Below are 21,288 nucleotides of genomic sequence, written 5' to 3' on the forward strand. Positions count from 1 at the left end.
TTATATCTGACAAAATAGACTTTAAAACAAAGGCTATAGGAAGGGATAAAGAAGGTCACTACATAATGATAAAGGGAGCAATCCAACAGGAAGATATAATCATTATAAATATCTATGCACCTAATACAGGAGCACCTAAATAAATAAAGCAGATTTTTATGAACATAAAAGGTAAGATCAACAGCAATACTATAATAGTAGGAGATTTTAATACCCCACTAATATCACTGGATAGATTCTCAAGAAAGAAAATTAACAAAGAAACAGCAGACTTAAAGGACACATTAGATCAACAGCATTTAATAGATATCTTCAGAATCTTTCACCCTAAAGCAGCAGAATATACATTATTTTCAAGTGCTCATAGTACATTTTCTAGGATGACCACATGTTAGGACACGAAGTGAGTCTCAATAAATTTAAAAAGATTGAAATCATATCAAGCATCCTATGATCACAATGGCATGAAACTAGAAATCAATGACAATTGAAAACCTAAAAAAATGCTCAAAAACTTGGAAACTAAATAGCATATTAATAAATAACAAAAGGATTAACAACAAGATCAAGGAAGAAATAAAAAAATTTCCTTGAAACAAATGAAAATGAACATGCAACAACTCAAAATTTATGGGATACAGCAAAAGCAGTCCTGAGTTCATAGCACTACAGGCATACCTAAGAAGCTGGAAAAAGCTCAAATAAACTATTTAAATCTGGATCTAAAAGAACTAGAAAAATAACAGCAAGTAAAAATCCAGAGGAAGTAGAAGGAAGGAAATAATAAAGTCAGAGTGAAAATAAATGACACAGAGGCTAAAAAAGCAATACAGAGGACCAATGAAACCAAGAGCTGGTTCTTTGAAAAGGTAAACAAGATAGATGAACCTTTAATCAGACTCACCAAGAAAAAAAAGAGAGGACTCAAATAAAATTAAAAATGAGAAAGGAGAAGTAACAACTGACACAGCAGAAATCCAGTGCAAGAAAATACTATAAAGAACTGTATGCCATAAAATTAGACAACCTAGGTGAAATAAACAAATTCCTTGAAACATAATATTCCAAAACTCAATCTGGAAGAATCAGAAAACCTAAACAGACCAATTTCATCAAATGAGATTGAAACAGTTATCAAAAAACTCCCAACAAACTAAAGTCCTGGGCCAGATGGCTTCACAGGAGGATTTCACCAATTATTCAAAAAAGAACTAACTCCTATTCTTCTCAAGCTATTTTTAAAAATTTAGGAAGAGGGAAGACTTCCAAACTCCTTTTATGAGGCAAGCATAATACCGATTCCAGAACCAGGAAAAGACACTACAAAGAAAGAAAATTATAGACCAATATCCCTGATGAACTTAGATAATAAAATTCTCAACAAACTGGATCCAGCAATACATTAAAAAAAAACATACATCATAATCAGGTGGGATTTATTCTGGGGAGACAAGGCTGGTACATTATTTGCAAATCAATCAATGTGATTCAACACATAAACAAAAGGAAGGAGAAAAACCACATGATAATTTCAATAGATGCAGAAAAAGCATTTGATAAAATCTAGCACCCATTTATGATCAAAACTCTTAGCAAAGTGGGAATCAGGGAGCATACCTCAACATGATAAAGGCCATTTATGACAAACCCACAGCCAACATTATAATTAATGGACAAAAATTAAAAGCAATTCCCCTAAAATCAGGAACAAGCCAGGTGTGCCCCCTTTTCACCACTTTTATTCAACAGAGTTCTGGAAGTCCTAGTCACAGAAATCAGACAAGAAGAAGAGATAAAAGGCATCCAAGTTGGAAAAGAAGTATAACTATCATTATTTGCTACATAGAAAACCCTGAAGTCTAAGTAAAAAAAAAACTACTGGACCTGATAAATGAATTCAGCAAGGTGGCAGGATATAAAATCAATATTCAGAAATCAGTGGCATTTTTATACACCAACAATGAACTGTCTGAAAGAGAAATTAAGAAAACAATCCCCTTCACTATTACAACAAAATATATAAATTAAATACCTAGGAGTAAATTTAACCAAAGAGGTTAAAGGCCTGTACTTGGAAAATTATAAAACATTGATAAAGGAAATCAAGGAAGATACAAACAAGTGGAAGCACATACCATGTTCATGGATAGGAAGAATAAACATCATTAAAATGTCTATACTACCCAAAGCAATTTATATATTCAATGCAATTCCTATTAAAATGCCAATGATATATAGATATAGCACCTCAAAGATATAAAACAAATTTTCCAAAAATTTATATGGAACCAAAAAAGAACACGAATAGCCTCAGTAATCCTGAAAAAGAAGAGTAAAGTTGGAGGATATCACACTTCCTGATATCAAGTTATACTACAAGGCTACTGTAATCAAAACAGTTGGTACTGGCATAAGAACAGGCATATAAATCAATGGAACAGAACAGAGAACCCAGAAATAAACCCACACCTATATGGACAATTGATATTTCACAAAGGAGGTAAGAGCATACAATGGAGTAAAGACAGTCTCTTTAACAAATGGTGTTGGGAAAAAGGACAGGTACTTGAAAAAAAATAAAACTGAGTCACCAACTTATACCATTCACAAAAATAAACTCAAAATGGATAAAAGACTTAAATGTAAGTCGTGAAACCATAACCATTTTGGAAGAAACTATGTGCAGTAAAATCTCCGATATCTCTCATAGCAATATTTTGGCTGATTTATCTCCACGAGCAAGTGAAATAAAGGACAGGATGAACAAATGAGACTATATCAAACTAAAAAGCTTTTGCACAGCAAAAGACACCATGAACAAAATAAAAAGACAAACTACACAATGGGAGAACATATTCACCAATATGTCTGATAAGGGGTTAATAACCAAAATTTATAGAGAACTTGTAAAACTCAACACCAGGAAGATAAACAATCCAATCAAAAAATGGGCAAAAGAAATGAATAGACACTTCTCCAAATAGTACATACAAAGGGCCAATAGGCATGTGAAAAAGTGTTCAAAGAAATGCAAATTAAAACCACAGTGAGCTACCACCTCACACCTGTCAGAATGGCGCTCATTAACAAATCAACACACAATAAGTGCTGGTGAGAGTGTGTAGAAAAGGGAACCCTTCTGCACTGCTGATGGGAATGCAGTCTGGTGCAGCCACTGTGGAAAACAGTATGGAGATTACTCAAAAAATTAAAAAAGGAACTGCCCTTTGACCCAGCTATTCCACTTTTAGGAATATATGCTATGAATACCAAATCACTGATTCAAAAGAAGAAATGCACCCCCATGTTTATGGCAGCATTGTTTACAATAGGCAAGATCTGGAAACAGCCCAAGTGTCTGTCAGTGGACAAGTGGATTAAAAAGCAGTGGTACATATAAACAATGGAATACTATGGGCCATGAAAAAGAAGGAAATATTACATTTTTGCAACAACATGGATGGACCTGGAGATTATTATGCTAAGTGTAATAAGCCAAGCAGAGAAAAACAAATATCATATAATCTCACTCATTTGAGGAATCCAATGAACAATGTGAACTGAGGAACAGAACAGAGGCAGAGGTGGGATCAAAGGGACCAGAGGGAAAGCAGTCAGAGGGAAAGTGGAAGAGAAGATGGAATCAGAGAAAGAAAAGAGATTAGTAAAATTATATATACATAACACAACAGAGAACAGGACAGCCAATCCTGGAGGGAAGGGGGAAGGCATTGGGGGAAGGTGGCAATGGGGAGGTGGCAAGGGGAACACAGGGGTGGGGGGAGATATATTCGGTGGGACACTTGAATCTATGTAAACACAATAAAGTAAAATCATAAAAAAAGACCTAATGATTTTTTTCCCTGCCCCATTGAAGAGCATTTTATTGACTAGATTAGCTGTTCATAAAAGAAGCACTGTCTAGTAGTCTATGAAGGAATTTTACCTGAGAAATTTTATATCCCAAAACTAGGACTATCAAAATAAGAAAGATAAGAAACCTGTTTTCAAAGGGAAAAGCTGGCTTCCCTGGTGAATTAGTTTTGGTTTGTGATTTGAGATGGTCATTGTTCTAAGAAAGCAATGGAATTGGAGCAGAGAGAAGGTTGTAAAAGAATGTTTTAACATATATTTTCTCAGAGATGTTCAGAACTACTTCATAAAAATCTGTACTTAAAATACACGGCTTATTTGGCTACCACTGTGTTAATATCCCCTAATGGTCTCTTTTTGCCAGTTTAAATCTATATAAACTATATGTGCAGTTAAAATTTCTCATCTAAACCATAAAACAAAGAAAATGATTTGAGTGTAGCCTCAATCCCTTCAAAGAGGATACGTGCCCAGGACTTCTCTAGCTGCACTTGAGAGAAGTTAGTTCATTACGTGCAGCGGATGCTGTAGTCATTAGGGATTAATTCTCTTAAACTGGCTAAGAACAGCTGATGAACATTGAAGCCTACTGTTGAATAGAATCTGTAGGATACAGATTATGTTCAACAAAAAACTAAGGGTCAAAAAGGCTTCAGAGCTGAAAATCATTGAACTAATATTCAAACAAAAATTCAGGATAATTTTTTCCTCAACTCTCAAGGTTTGTTTTTTCTTATGTTTTAGACATGTAAATTAATTTTGCTGTTGTTTATTAAGATGTAAATTAAATGGAGTAAAGCTCATTTTTAGGTGTAAAATTTGAAGAATATTGACAAATTTATATAAGCATGTAACTACTACAAAAATCAGATATAGGAAAATTCCTCCTGACCTCTTGTAGTAAATCCCCTCATCCTCCTGGTACCAGCAACCATGGATCTGATATTTTCCCGTCTTTTCCTTTTCACATAAATTGAATCATTCATTCTGTAATTTCTTGAATCTGACTTTCCTCTTTTAGCCCTATGCTTTGGACACTTGTCCATGTTGCTGTAAGCACCTGTACTTCTTCCTTTTTTATTGCTATGTGGATATTACATCATTTATTTATTCTCCTGTTGGAGGGCATTTGGGGTTGTTTTTAGCTTTTATCATTTATGAATAAAGTTGCTGTCAACATTCACATGCAAGTTTTTGTGTAGATATAGGTTTTCATATCTCTAGGGTATATACCTACTTGTAAATTTAACTTTATAAGAAACTGTCAAATCTTTTTCCAAAGTAGAATTACCACCAGCAACAAATAAATGTTCAAGCTGCTTTGCACCCTCATCAGCATTTGATATTGTCATATATATATATGTATATATATATATATATACATATATATATATATACATATATATATATATATTTTAATTTGAGCCATTCTAATAGGTGTATAATAGTATCTCATTGTGTCTTTCAAATTTTAAGTTTCTAAAATTGCTTATGAAAAACACATCAAATACTGGAAAATGTGTCAGACATCAGAAGGGCAGTTTGTGTTGTTCTGTCAGTCTTGGACATTGGCTCTTCCCCATGTTCTCTTACTGATATTGTCCCGCTGGGCTATCACTAATCATAAATTCTAACTATGCAATACTCACGTGCAGAGGGCTTCAGCAGGCACAGAATCTTTGTTTTCTCGCCAGGTTAGGATCCTGCCATCACAAGACTTATAATGAATTATTACAAGTTTTTGCTCTTTTTTTTCACACAGTGTGTCAGGGAAATATTTCTGCTCATCATCTCCAAGATTGAAACAACAACAACAAAAAAAACCCCACCAATTTTCCTGCAGCGTTCCAAGCCAGTCTCACACAGAAGATTGGTGCTTCCCACAGCAAGAATGGAATAGACCAGGGGTCGGGAACCTATGGCTCACGAGCCAGATGTGGCTCTTTTGATGGCTGTATCTGGCTCACAGACAAATCTTTAATAAAAAAATAATAACGTTAAAAATATAAAACATTCTCATGTGTTACAATCCATTCATTTCCTACCACTCATGTTCCTGGTTGCAGGTGGCTGGAGCCAATCACAGCTGTCCTCCGGGATAACACCAAATTTTTATTGGATAGTGCGTAATGTACATGGGTTGTTGTGAGGTCAGGAAGTAAACTTTCCTCCTTTTAATTAAGTAGTCAGCTAGCTAATTGTAGAAACCCTTTTGATGAAGAAGATGGCTAAAAGAAAAAAAGATGAGGAGTGTTGTACTTTTCAGCAGGAATGGACAGAGGAATTCGCCTTTGTGGAGAGAGCAGGTTCTACAGTGTGTCTAATATGCAATGATAAAATTGCATCAATGAAATGGTTAAATATAAAGCGGCACTTCGACACATGCCATACTACATTTGCATAGAAATATCCAGTGTGGATCAGCAAGAAGAAAGCATGTCAGGAGCTACTGTGCAGAGTGCAAGCTAGTCAGCAGCAACTCCATGTTTGGACCCAATAAGGTGACTGGAATTCGGCTAGTTTTGCTGGTGCTTTAGTAATTGTGAGAAATGGAAAACCATTCACAGATGGGGAGTATGCCAAAACATTCATGCTTGATGTTGCCAATGGACTTTTTGATTATTTTTCAGATAAAGACAAGATAATCAAACAAATAAAAGACATGCCTCTGTCGGCAAGAACTGTTCATGATGGCAAATCAAATTGAGGCAACACAAGTGAAGGACATAAATGCAGCACCATTCTTTTCTCTCGCTTTGAATGAGTCAACAGACGTAAGCCATTTATCCCAGTTCAGTGTGATTGCAAAGTATGCTGTAGGTGACACACTACGTAAGGAAAGTCTTGCTGTTTTGCCTATGAAAGAGATTTATTCAAGTCTTTCACTGAGTTCACTAAAGAAAAAAATCTACCGATGGATAAACTTATTTCAGTGTGTACCGATGGTGCTCTGTGCATGGTGGGAAAAAACAGAGGATTCGTAGCACTTTTTCATGAACATGAAAAGAGACCCATCCTAAGTTTTCACTGCATCCTACATCAGGAGGCGCTTTGTGCTCAGATGTGTGGCAATCAGCTTGATGAGGTGATGTCGCTGGTCATTCGGGTGGTCAACTTTATTGTTGCCTGAGTTTTAAATGATCGCCAGTTTAAAACACTGTTGGATGAAGTTGGGAATAATTATCCCGGTCTGCTTCTGCACAGCAATGTGCATTGGTTGTCAAGAGGGAAGGTGCTCAGCCATTTCACAGCTTGTCTGAGCGAAATTCAGACTTTTCTTGAAATGAAAAACGTCGAGCATCCTGACTTAGCTAACATTGAGTGACTCCTGAAATTCTACCATCTCGTGGACATGACTGATCATCTGAACCAGCTCAATGTGAAAATGCGAGGCATTGGAAATACAGTCTTATCCCTTCAACAAGCAGTGTTTGCATGTGAAAACAAGCTGGAACTCTTCATCAAAGACATTGAAACAGGTCGTTTAGTACACTTTGAAAAACTGGGAGAGTTTAAAGATGTATGCACAGCAAGTGATCCTGCTTAATATCTTGATCTCCAGCAGCTAGCAGGCTTCACATCTAATCTCCTGCAGTCATTCAAAGCATGCTTTGGAGAATTTTGTGAGTGCACTCATCTTTTTAAGTTCATCACCCATCCACACGAGTGTGCAGTGGACAGCGCTGACCTGAGTTACATCCCCGGTGTCTCCGTCAGAAATTTTGAGCTACAAGCTACTGACCTGAAGGCCTCAGACATGTGGGTGAATAAGTTCAAGTCACTGAATGAAGATTTGGAAAAACTTGCATGACAGCAAGCAGAGTCCACGAGCAAACACAGGTGGGAAGAAATGAAAGAACTCAACCCGCGGACCAGCTGATTATCAAAACTTGGAACACACTTCTCATCACATACCACACACTGCAGCATATGAGTATTGCTCTACTGACAATATTTGGCTCTACATATGCATGTGAGCAGCCTTTCTCACATCTAAAGAACATTAAGACCAACCTATGATCACATTTAATGGATGAAAGTGTCAACGCCTGCATGAAGCTTAACCTCACTATGTATCAACCAGACTACAAAGCCATCAGCAAAACCATGCAGCACCAGAAGTCGCATTAATGGTAAGAAGTACTTTATTCATCATTGATTAGCAACAGCATAACAATGTTATTAAAAAGAATTCAGAAACTTATTGTACTTTTAAAGTGTTGGTCTTACATAAAATGCACACATTTACTTGTATTTAGTGTTAAACATATTGTATGGCTCTCATGGAATTACATTTTAAAATATGTGGTGTTCATGGCTCTCAGCCATAAAGGTTCCTGACCCTTGGAATAAACAATGCTAGAGCTGCAGCAATAATGTAATTTTTATCCTTGCAGAATTTGGGTATCTTTCCTCATGCCTCTATTTTGCTTATTTGTTGGGCCCTATGATCACTTGCTCTTGTCACTCTTCCTCTTGATGCTATAAAGTTTTGACCTGGATTGAGGTCCTCCCTCATTTCTCCCATGTAGTTGTACTAAGAGTGAGGCTGAGTGGGGCTCTGGTCCCTCCTCTCCAGCTTTGAGCAAACCACAACCTTCTCTGTTAGACAAGCGTGGAAGCTCCTTCCTGACTTCAGGAAGTGCCTTTTCTCTCCTTCTCTGCCTGGGAAGTTCCTGCTTGTCCTTCAGGATCAGATCAAATGTCTCCTATTCCCTGATGCCAAACTTCCTTCCACGCCCCCAGTCCTGTCAGTCACACCCACTGAACTCTGCTCTTATTTTGACTGAAGACCTATTACATTGCCTTGTGATTATCTGTTTACTTCTCTGTATCCTTCCTAGACTCTGAACTGCTCTCAGGTAAGAACCACAGGTAAATCATTGTTGCACACTCAATAGATATTTCTCACTGTTTCTTTACATTTGTAATATAGCTATATTTTAATGCAGATCATTTTATACAGCTTAGAAAAAGAAATGATCGAAGCATCTACTAAACAGAAATTTTTCATTTATTAAAGCCACTCATATATAGTTGGCAAAGTAGTGGTTGTAAGCTTTGAATCCCAGATAGGACTGGATTCCTCTGACCCTTATTTAGTCAATGTGGTTATAAAAATCATGCAATGGAGAAGAAAAATCAACAAATTAAAAAGAATTCTGTTATACTTGTCTCTATTATTATACTTTTATATGTAATTGTTTTAATCATGTCAGCAAAATAGGAGGGCTGGGGGGCTAAACCAATAACTGTTTAGTATGAGTATATCCCATGCACTATTTGGTACATACTTTTACTAAAAAAATGTTTATTGTTTATCTGAAATTCAAATTTCACTAGATGTTCTATATTTCTTCTGGCAACCCTAACTAAAGTGAAATATCTTTACATTACACACTGTAATGACAGATAGGGAATATCAGTGGTCTTCAAATTCAGTTCAGAAATATATAATGAAAGAGGCTAATATTCCCCTGGACTGGACTGTTATAGGTCAACTCAACTGGACAATCATATTGGCTAGTGTAGGGTACAAGACCAGGAAGACTAACCCTGTGGCTATCTGGGACATATAAAGTCTGTAACTATGGTAGATTAAAAAAGGCCTCATTTGTTCTATTCTTTTCATTGAGAAGAGAGGTCTACAAATATCATCTCTCATTTAGTTGGTTGCCTTTTTTTTTGTGACAGAGACAGAGAGAGGAACAGATAGGGACAGACAGACAATAAGGGAGAGAGATGAGAAGCATCAATTCTTTGTTGTAACACCTTAGTTGTTCACCATTTCCTTTCTCATATGTGCCTTGATGGGGGGGGGTGCTACAGGAGAGCTAGTGACCCCTTGCTCAAGCCAGTGACCTTGGGCTTCAAGCCAGTGACCTTTGGGCTCAAGCGAGCGACCATGGGGGCATGTCTATGATTCCATGCTCAAGCCAGTGACCTCAGGATTTTGAGCCTGGATCCTCTGCATTCCAATCTGATACTCTATCCATTGTGCCACCAACCAGTCAAGCTGCCTATTTGTTTTGTTGTCAGTTTCCTTTGCTGTGTAGAAAGGACAGCATATAGTACCATTCATTTACTTTTGCCTTATTTCCCTTGCCTTTGGGGTCAAATTTATAAAATGTTCTCTATGGCCAAGGTCCATGAGCTTAGTATCTGTGTTTTCTTCTATGTAATTTATTGTTTCAGATCTTTTAATTAGGTTTTTGATCTATTTTGAATTAATTTTTGTGCAGGGGGACAAACTGAAGTAAACCTTCATTCTTTTGCATATGACTTTCCAATTTTCCCAGCACCACTTATTGAAGAGGCTTTTTTTCCTCCATTTATCCGTTGTGTGTTTCCTTTTCGCCTATGTGTATGTTTGGCTCCTTTGTTGAAGATGATTTCTCCATACACATGTGGTTTTATTTCTGGGCTCTCGATTCTGTTCCATTGGTTTGTATATCTGTTTTTTTTTCCAGTACCATTGCTGTTTTGATTATTATGACTTTGTAGTATAATTTGAAGCCAGGTAGTGTGATATCTCCTGATATTGAGGTTAAAATCCAAAATATGTAAAGAACTCACAAAGGTCAGCAACAAACAAGGAAACAATCCAGTTAAAAAATGAGGACAGTATCTGAACAAACAGTTCTCCCAAGAGGACATACAAACGGCCAACAGAGACATGAAGAGATCCTCATCTTCACTAGCTCTTTGAGAAATGAAATCAAAACTACAATGAGATACCACTTTATACCTGTTAGGTTTGCTATTATCAATAAGACGGATAATAACAAGTGTTGGAGTGGCTGTGGAGAGAAACAGTCCCTCATTCACTGCTGGTGAAAATGCAAATTAGTACAGCCATTATGGTTGTTCCTCAAAAAATTAAGAATAGAACTACCATATGACTCAGCAATCCCTCTACTGAGTATCCCCAAAACTCAAAAACATTGGTACATAAAGACACACGCATCCCCATGTTCCACAGCATTATTCACTGTGACCAAGATGTGGAAACAAATTGTCCTTTGATAAAGCACTGGATAAAGAAGATGTGGTATATATACAATGGAATATTACTCAGTCATAAGAGATGATGACATATTGCCATTTACAACAACATGGATAGACCTCGAGAACATTATACTGAGTGAAATAAGTAAATCAGAAAATGCTAGGAACTGTATGATTTCAAACATAGGTGGGATATAAAACTGAGACTCGTGGACATGGATAAAAATTAAGTGGTTATCAGTGGGAAGGGGATGTGGAGAAGAGAATGTGGGGGAGAGGGATAGTGGATGGGGTGGGGAAAAGGGTGTAAAGAGGGACAAATATAAGATGATGGAAAATAATTTGACTTTGGGTGATGGGTATACTACATAATCACCAGTTCAAATTATAGAAATGTTTACCTGAAACTTATGTACTCTTGTTGATTAATGTCACCCTGTTAAAGTTAATTTTTTAAATAAAATTTAAAAGTTAAAAAAAAGAGAGAGAAGAGAGGTCCATTGCCTTCCATTTGAATCTGGGAGGCCTCTGTATTTGCTTTGACTAAAAGAATAGTAGCAGACGTGACACTATGCCAGTTACTGAGCATAGGCCCAAAAGGTCTTTCAGTTTCTACTTTAGAATACTCTTTTTGGGAGCTGTGAGTCTCTATACAAGATGTCTAACTCTCCTGACACTTTCATCTATAGATATCTTGTGAGAGAACTTGTGTTGACAGATTCAGCTAAACCCACCCTTCCTACCATTCCTGTAAAGCCACATGAGAGTGAAATTGTTGTGGACCGCCAGACCCACCTGAGACTTGAATATCACCAAGTGAAGTCCTTCAATGCCACATGGAACAAAAGAACCACCCAGCTAAACCCTGCCTAAATTTCTGACTCATGACATCTAGACATATAATAAAATGCTTGTCTTCTTGAGCTGCCAAGTTTTGAATCATTTTATAACACAGCAATAGTGTTTACAGTGAACACAAACAGTGAATACAAATAGTGCGTTCTATGATCCAGTGGTGACTTTGTCAAAGAAGAAATGCCTTTAATTATTGAATTTTCAAACTTCTCCATTTGCTTGTTTGTTTGCCCATATGATCTTGCTTGGAATGCATTCTTTCCTAGAACACTACATAAAATACAGCTCGCTCAAAGCCAAGTTGCCTCAGCTAAAGCATGGCTAGGAGTACAGAGTGACATCTCTGCCCTCTCTTATCCATCCAACTCTCAAGAGGCAAGGATGCTGTTCCCCTGAGAGGGACTGTGAAACATGTCTGAGACCTAATTTCAGAGGTAGGTGAACAGGAAGAGAAGATGCAAACCTGGGAATAGGATGCAGAAAGCACCAGAGGGGAACAAAACTGTCAGTGTGAAATAAAGTTATGCTGACGTTACCAACAGCAGTACCTACTACAATAAAGACACTCTCTACAGGTAAAGGCTGAGACAACGTGGAGGGAATCCAAGGACCCCTGAGGGGGGGGGTAGTCAGGAGTCCCAAAGGTGAATAATGCAAGAAGGGGACTGAGACTCAGATTCAAGCCAGGAGAGCTAAAAGGCTTGACTAATTCCTTTGTGTGGAAAGATTAAATAGAACCACACCTGGTTTATATATGCTGTCATTACTGATATTTATCTAATTTAATAGTCAAGTAAACCTTGTTACTTGTTTCAGTGTTACTTTGGTTCTTTTCAAATAAAGTCTTTTTTTTTTTTTTTTTTGAAATATTACATGTAAGATTTCTGGTCAGGTATTGTTGAATGAGAAGTGCCCAAACTTGGATCATCCCAAAAGGTTATCTAGTTCTGTGTTTGGTGCCTAAGGAGAGGTAAGTTTGACCAAGCAAGCCCCTGAACAACAGATATTAGTAAGAAAACAGATACCCAACGAGAGACTCGTCCAGGTTGGGTATTGCCAGGAAACCCTTACACACATTCACTTGTTCAGGAAACCACTGGTTTATTCAAAGTGAGGCATACTTGCATTGGAAAGATGCCATCCTTTTTAGAATTAAAGTCTATCATATTTTATTTGGCATATACTTGAAAAATAATTTTATTTAAAGTACATGATTATAATTATTTAGTCATATCACATGAGCCCTTTTTTTTCTAGTGTCTTTTTTTATAATTATTTTTTAGATTTTATTTATTCATTTTTAGAGAGAGAGAAGAGAGGAGAAAGAGAGAGGGAGGGAGAGACAGAGAGGGAGAGAGAGAACAGGGGAGGAGCAGAAAACATCAACTCCCAGATGTGATGTACCTTGACCAGGCAAGGCCAGAGTTTTGAACCAGTGACCTTAGCGTTCCCAGTTGATGCTTTATCCACTGCGCCACCACAGGTCAGGCCATATGAGCCCATCTTCCAAAGAAGTGTACAGATTTTAAACAAGCCACTTCTAAAAACCATCACACCCTATTACTGCCTGCAGCAGAAGTCAGATGCCCTGACTTGCATGCTACTATATTAACTTAATAAGCTGAGTAAATTTTTCGTTAGCTGAGGCGGTCTCCTTAGAGGACCTTGTAAGAGTTTTATTATGAAACAAAGAGCATATATAAATGTTTGTTGATATTTGTACCCTCTTATTATCCAGGATATATATTCCCAGCCTGCAAAGCGAATGCTTCCTCCAGAGCCGATGCTGCTCTGTGCTGGAAAGCAGACTAGCAATAGCTCACATTTTATTCAGAATCTGTAATGCTCTCCATACAGCAATAGAGAAACAGTCGTGAGATGCTATCATGGCGCGGTCAGTTATTACAGCAATAGTTCAGTGACTGGACATTTTCAGCAGTTAAAATATCTAGGCATTTGAACTTTAAAAAAAATCACAAAGATTTTTAGTCATAGCAGCAAAAATGTGTTTGAAACCTTATAAGATGATTCATTTTCTTGCCTGTCAACCTTCCTGCTGGAAGGTTGCTCCTCTGGCTGTTTCATTTGATGATAAAGTGATCAATTTCTGGAAATCCAGCAAGTCTCTGTGTATCTGAAATTCTCTGGAGCAGCAGTAAGAAAGTCAATTATTTTGACTTAAAGCATAACTTAGTATGTTTGGCTGAAATCCCCTGGGGGGAAGGAACACTTCTCTGCTGATGGGTTGGAGTACATGTATCAAAGATAACTTAATGGTAATAGCTCAATTGTGTTTCTGAAATGATTGACTCTATTCTTTCTCCTACCCATCTTCATTTCAGAGGCTCATAGTCTTCTTGTAAATACCTTCTTAGTTCTGTTCAAAGTAAGATGGGACCAATTGTTGTGGTGCAGGCATCTTTTCATCTTCATCTCTTGTTCTCTCACGTGCTATGATACCCAAGGGCCGCAGGGTGAGGTGGAAGGACACCAGATCTGGAGTTAGAGACCTAGATTTCAACTTCTCCAGTCTCCCCCTTGCATGACAAGTGATTAACTTATTATCTAACAGGGGTCCCCAAACTTTTTACACAGGGGGCCAGTTCACTGTCCCTCAGACTATTGGAGGGCTGCCACATACAGTGCTCCTCTCACTGACCACCAATGAAGGAGATGCCCCTTCCAGAAGTGCAGCCGGGGGCCAGATAAATGGCCTCAGGGGGCTGCATGTGGCCCGCGGGCCATAGTTTGGGGATGCCTGCTAGCACTTCGGATCATGGTCTCTTCATTGAGTGCGGGTGGAATGGGGTGAGGCTTTCCTCTGTGGTCAGACTACCTGGGTTCTCTGTGCTTCGGTTTCCTCATCTGGAACAGGATGGTATTGACAGCTAACTCACTAGTGTGTTCTTTGTGCCAGGCCATTTCTTCAGTGCTTTCCATATATATTAAGGCATTTAATTCTCACAACTGTGTGAGGTAGATACTACTATTCTCCCTTTTCAGATCATAAATCTGACTTGTCCAAGCTTGTGCAGGTGACAGAAGATGATGTCAGAATTTGAACACAGGCAGTCTGTCTCCAGAGTCTGTGCTTTACTCCCCCCCTATAGGTTGCTCTGTTGATTAAAGGTTGGCTATATTATTTATAAACAGATATAGTTATAGATATAAGTGGACATAATAAGATCACACTTATTGACTTCATAGGGTGTTTATGTATCATAGTCACAATCAATGTGATAGCAACATAAGGAGAGTTTAAAGTGCTTTAGAAACTAATGCCATGTAACCTTCCCTGCAAAGTTATTAGTAAATGAGTGGTACCTTCAGGTTCCAGAACTTTCCTGATGAAATTACATGACAAGAAACTGAATCATTGCATCACTGTTTAGTCATTCAAGAGAGTAAATGCCAAGTGCTCCAAAGTGCAAGTGTGTGGTGTCTGAGTCAGATGGCCGGAGCCGGGAAAAGACCAGATGCAAGTTCCCTGAACAAGCGGTGAGAAGCCCAGGGCCAGCCCGAGGCTTTGTAATTAATGATGCAAATGAGGAGCCTCCTTGGAGATGAAGGGGTGTCACCACCTCTCCTTTCTACTAGAAGTGTCAGCACTCCGACGGGCTCACCGTGCTGGAAGAAGTGTCTGCAGCCTCGGATTCCCGTGCTGGTGAAGCAGGAAGGCTCAGCCCACTCCACTCCTCCTGAGCAAGTCACAGCATCCAAGAAGCTGAGGCCAAAGATCACCTATTAAAGAACATGGCTGGTTTTAAGAAGGTTTTTTGCCCTATCACCTGAGCTGGCTTGGAGCTCTGAGGTTTTCATCTGACTTGAAGAAAGAGGAAATCAAATTTGCATTAAAACAAAACAATACCTAAGTGCAGAGGAAGAAACACAGATGTTTCATTTGCTTTCCCTATTAGTAACTGCATGTTTCTCTTAATTATGTAATTGGACAGTACTCTGCCCCCCCAATCTCTATTTAAACTAATCTTGTAGAATTGCACAATAGTTTAGGTGGCCATATTTCTTTTGAACACTTTCTCTTGAAGGCTGGGGGATTGCAATTGTTTTTTTTGTTTTTTTTTTTGCCATTTAAAATTTAATACCAAGGTGGCAAACTGGCAGCCTGAATCTGACTTCTCCTTTCCCCTACCCAGGGAAGTTTACTATTTTGAAAGAACTGAATGAATTGTCATTAGATTCTAAGAGGCAGATGATTTCATATAAAAATCTAGGTTAGTGACTTTGGAGGAAATGGGAGATTTGACAACAGTAAGTTCTGACCCTTGCATGTCCACAGAGTGGCCAAGGCAAGGAGTGGCTGCCTCTCCAGGTCACCCCCACAGCTTTATCATTCAGTGGGATGCCTAGCCAGTGTACACACAGCTCGTCCTCAGTGGCATCAGTGACATTTAGGGCCAGGTAGTTCTTTGTGGTGGGGTTGTCCCGTCATTAGATGTTTAGTAACAGCCTTGGCCTCTGTCTGTGAGATGCTGGTAGCACCCATGCCAACATTCACTCCCTTAGTCCCCCAATTTCACACCAACTGTAACAATCAAAAATATCTCCAGTGGCCCTGGCTGGTGGCTCAGTTTATAGAGTGTCAGCCTAGTGTATGGACATCCCAGGTTCGATTCCCGGTCAGGACACACAGAAGAAGCGAACATCTGCTTCTCTTCTCACCTCTCCCCCTACTCTCCCTCATCCTTTCCTGCAGCTGGTGGCTCAAGTGGTTTGAATGTGGCCCAGGTGCTGAGGATAACTCTGTTGGAGCGCATCAGCCTCAGATGCTAAAAATAGCTTGATACTCAAGCATTGGCCCCAGATGGGGTTGCTGGGTGGATCCTGGTCAGGGTGCATGTAGGAGTTTGCCTCACTATCTCCTCTCTTCTCACCTAAAAAAAATGTCTCCAGACATTGCCAAATGTCACCTGGAGGAAGAGATGGGACTGGTCTCCAGTTGATAACAAATAGCAACATTAGTATCTACAAACTAATAAACCAATATTGTAAATTTTTACACCTTGACATTGTCCACTTCTTGAGCTTTGTTGGGAAAACAGCTATGTTAGGCTTGCTCACTTGTACTTTGCCTGGTAAGTGAACATAGTCTACGTAAGGCTACAGGTGGTTTGACTTAGGGTGGGTTGTGGATTGCAGAGTGCCTGCCTACCACTATAAGGGACCATTTTGCTGTTTACTCACTTGCTGCTGTGAGAAGAAGTTTTCCTTGCCTGTTTGCTCATCCACCATTGCGAGACTCTATTGAATGGGAATGGCCCAACGTTTTCTGGCTCTGCAGTTTCTCTACTGTCTGCTCGAATCCAGTGTGGACTTGCCTGGCCGCAGCCAGCAGCATTACATGCTTAAAGTGTTACTCTAGGAAATAATTGGCAAAGATGACCCAGGGCTTGTGACTGTCTTGAAATTTTTGACCAAGCTATAAAATTGTTCCCTTCCAAATGAACTTTCCTATATTCTTATAATCTTGGTACATTACTGACACTAGGAGGAATTCTACTGGTCACCAATGTCCTCATTTTAAAAGTAAGAAAATTGAATCCCAAGGAGGTGAATTGCCCAAGGTCACATAATGGCTGGTATGTGACCTAGAATCTAGATTTAAATTCCTAGTTCACTACTCTCTCCACAACATCAAACACTGGAACCATAAGGAAAAGTCCAAGCACACAGATGTCCTGGTGAGAATATTTAATTAAATTTATCATGGTTGCTCTTCTAGACGACTTCAGGTCAGTTATAATGATTTCTATGTCATACTATGATACAACATCTCACTTCTCTAAATAAGCTGTTTTGTTTAAACAACAAAAAACACCAACTAAGTGCTTTATCCAATAATTTACTTGTCCAGACACCTTATGCTAAACAAACAGGTTTAAAATAATCACAAAGTACTAGCTTTTTGAACTGTCAACTGTCAAAACAATTTTTTCCCTGCTTGGGTACTGAAAAAATGGGCTTCCTTTGGGGTAGGGCTCCTTAGAGGAGAGGCAGAGGGGCACACTCGGGCCTGTATTTGTAGGATGGCTACTCTTGGAATTCATATCACTGCTCAAAATGCGCTCCAGTGCTTTGTTGGGAAACAAGGAAGCAAGTGGGACCTTGGGAGGGGGGTATTGTGATTCTTTTGTGGTGCATTTGGGGGGCCCTGGTTGTTCCTGAGCGTGCTACGGAGGCTGGCAGGCTATGCAGTGAGTCTGGAAGAGGAGGCAGCCTTGCCAGGTGATACCCTAAGCCCTGTGGTCATTTGCAAAGATAGCAGCAGTCATCTTGCAGCCTGAGCGGCAGCCCTTCTCTGCCTACACACGGTCTTACGATTCTCACCCCATCCGACTAGTGTGGCGGGGAGAGTCAGGTGCAGCAGAAACCCTTGGGAAGGTGGGCACTGAGACATTCAGGCTTCCCGTTGACCTGAACGTGGGAAGGTGGGCACTGAGACATTCAGGCTTCCCGTTGACCTGAACGTGGGAAGGTGGGCACTGAGACATTCAGGCTTCCCGTTGACCGGAACGTGGGAAGGTGGGCACTGAGACATTCAGGCTTCCCGTTGACCTGAACATGCAGCCTCTGGCTCAGGGGAGAGCAAGACTCAAGCTATCCCTGTAGTTTGCAACAGGCAGCAACTTTGCAAAAGGCTCTGCTGGGTTTTTTTGTGTGTGTTTGTCTCTTTTTTAAGAGAGAGGAAGGGAGACAGAGATAGAGACAGAGACAGAGACAGAGACAGGAACATCGAACTGCTCCTGTCAAACTGGCAACCTCTGCACCTCCGGATGCATGTTCTAACCAACCAAGCTATCCAGCCAGGGTATCATTTCTAATTTATTTATTTATTTTAGAGAGACAGAGAGAGGGTGGGAGAGTGAGGGGAGTGGGAAGGGAAGCATTCATTTATTGTTTCACTTAGTTGTGCATTTATTGGTTGCTTCCTGTGTGTGCCCTGACGGGGGATCAAACCCACAAGCTGGCTGTTTCAGGACCACACTCTAACGAACTGACTGACCAGCAGGGCCAGGCTCTGCTGTTGGACTCATTAGTTTGTCTCAGTGGCTTGTTTCCACCTACTGTTTCTGATAGCTCTACATTCTTGTTCTAAAAACTCTCATGTTGTCTTAAAATACCAAAAATTAACAACATCTGCAGAATGTTTGTTTTCCCCAGCTCCACTAATACATGGACAACATCAGGATCCAGAATTGACTCCTTTCAATTCCTAATGGTGGGTTTACAAGGAAAAAGGGACTGTCGGTTTACTTCTGCCATTATTCTTCCTATATATCATTTTGTCTGGGGTGTATACCTGATGGTGTGAAGGCTTTAATCCCTTCCTGCTTGCCCCCCCTCCATACACACACACCTTGCTTTTTGGTCTAAGGAAGATTGACTTTCCCGGTTAGTCAACCTTCCCCAGTCCTTGCACTGACCCTTCAGTCCAAGTTGAGTAATTAAACTTCAGCCTAGAAACTTCCATGGATTTTTCAGGGTTTGTAGCATTTTAGAGAAGTAGGAGGTAAACTAAGGTCCAGACAGGCAGCTGTCTGTTTTCTCATTCGTCTCACCATGCATAAGATATATGATGCCTGCCCTGGTCTGTTAGAGTGTCATCCTGAAACACCAAGGTTGTGGGTTTGACCCCTGGCCAGGGCACAAATGAGAAGCAACCAATGAACGCACAACTAAGTGGAACAACAATGAATACTTCTCTCTCTCTTCTTCCTCTCTCTTTCTCTCTCTCTCTAAAATCAATCAATAATAAAAAGTTATTTGTTGCCTATCTTCAAAGTGTTCAACAAATCACAGAGTGTCTTGTTAGCAAGGGCCCTTTCTAGTTGAATGAGTTCCTGTGATTTTTTAAGCTTTGGTTTACTTTGATGACACTGCCATTGGGGGATTGAACATTGAGGTGGATGCTCGATGTTATGACTTATAACCAGGGATATTTTGTTGATAGTTGTAGCTGGACCACTTATAGCAGCAAATTAGCTGCTTACAAGTATCAGGAGTTAAACAGAGAAATAAACCATAGTCCCGGGTTGATGCTTTATCCACTGTGCCATCATAGGTCAGGCTACCATAGTCCCACATGTCATTTCTCATTCTTGTTTTCAGGTATATGACTTAAGAAAAGAGGATGATTCTTTTTACATAATTTTTTTTCTTTAAAATCTGGGCCTTAGATGTCTGTTAGTACGCATTTGACACCAACAGCCAACAATTATCACTCCTTTTTAGAGCCCAAGTGTTCAACTTTTTTTTTTACATTGACAGAGACAGAGTCAGAGAGAGGGATAGACAGGGACAGACAGGAACGAAGAGCGATGAGAAGCATCAATCATCAGTTTTTCCTTGCGAGACCTTAGTTGTTCATTGATTGCTTTCTCATAAGTGCCTTGACTGCGGGTCTTCAGCAGACCGAGTAACCCCTTGCTCAAGTGAGTGACCTTGGGTCCAAGCTGGTGAGCTTTCGCTCGAACCAGATGAGCCCGCGCTCAAGCTGGAGACCTCGGGGTCTCGAACCTGGGTCCTCTGCATCCCAGTCCGACACTCTATCCACTGCGCCACCACCTGGTCAGTTCTTTTTTTTTTTTTTTAGCTCTTTTTTGGTTGTTGTTGTTTATAATTCAAATTTCAGAGCTTCAGGGAACTGTAGAGCCATGGAGTTCAATCATCCCATTGGACTAATGAGAACATTGAGGCGCTGAAGGGCCGAGTGCCTTCATTCCAGTTGTCAGTGCATCTCCAGCAGCGGCAGAAGCAGAGCCAGGGCCGGCCCCTTACTCCAGCCAGGCTCCCTTGTCCATAGACAATGTTGTGCCCTTTTCCTTTTCCCTTCCTAATCCTGGCCCCTTTTGTGGGGGCTCTATGGGACATAAAATTATAGGACATAAAGTTATAAGACACACAATTCCAACCAACCTTGTTCAAGCTTTATTTTTTAGCAGATGGCCTTTGAGATTAACCCTGGTTGCCTAAAAGAGTAGCCCACATCTCATCGATAGAAATTCTCCGTGCTGATCTTTATTTAATTCACGGTTTCCTAGGATCGTTTCCTTTCCCGCTGATTACTAATTATCAAGCAGTGTCCTTTTGAGCTCTCTCTATTTCTTAATTACCTTATTAATTGTATTCATATAAATTGATCTCTCTGACATTTTATGTCTGACTCACTGAGGAAAGAAGTCTAATATTCATAAGAGACTCCAACAATCTCACCACCTTATTATCTGGCAGAGAAGCCAGATGTGACTGCTTAGCTACACGCACCTATTTTAATTATAATTAGAATATCCTTTAACAATGCTCTGTCACTCACCTTTCTGGCTTACTCAGGTACACACGAGACACATCAGTTTATTTCCACCCTACCTGCACTCTTTAATATTTAACACAGAAGGAATTCCCTCCCGTAAGTTATCTTGTGGTAATCCTTTATTTGTAATCCAAGGCAATTATGGGGAGTAAACATGAATGTATTTTAGTCCTTTGGTTTTTCCTGTAGCACTGCACCCTAAGGGCCTAATGCCCAAGAAACCT

The 21,288-nt window shown here is 39.6% G+C and overlaps 1 protein-coding gene across 1 annotated transcript in view; it reads right to left on the bottom strand.

The window, feature by feature from the left end:
• PCSK1 (proprotein convertase subtilisin/kexin type 1) overlaps positions 1-21,288 on the bottom strand; it is a 464,711-nt gene that overhangs the window by 331,419 nt on the left and 112,004 nt on the right. The gene's annotated exons all lie outside the window — the stretch shown is intronic.

Source organism: Saccopteryx leptura, chromosome 4, assembly GCF_036850995.1.
Source record: "Saccopteryx leptura isolate mSacLep1 chromosome 4, mSacLep1_pri_phased_curated, whole genome shotgun sequence".
Lineage (NCBI taxonomy): Eukaryota > Metazoa > Chordata > Mammalia > Chiroptera > Emballonuridae > Saccopteryx > Saccopteryx leptura.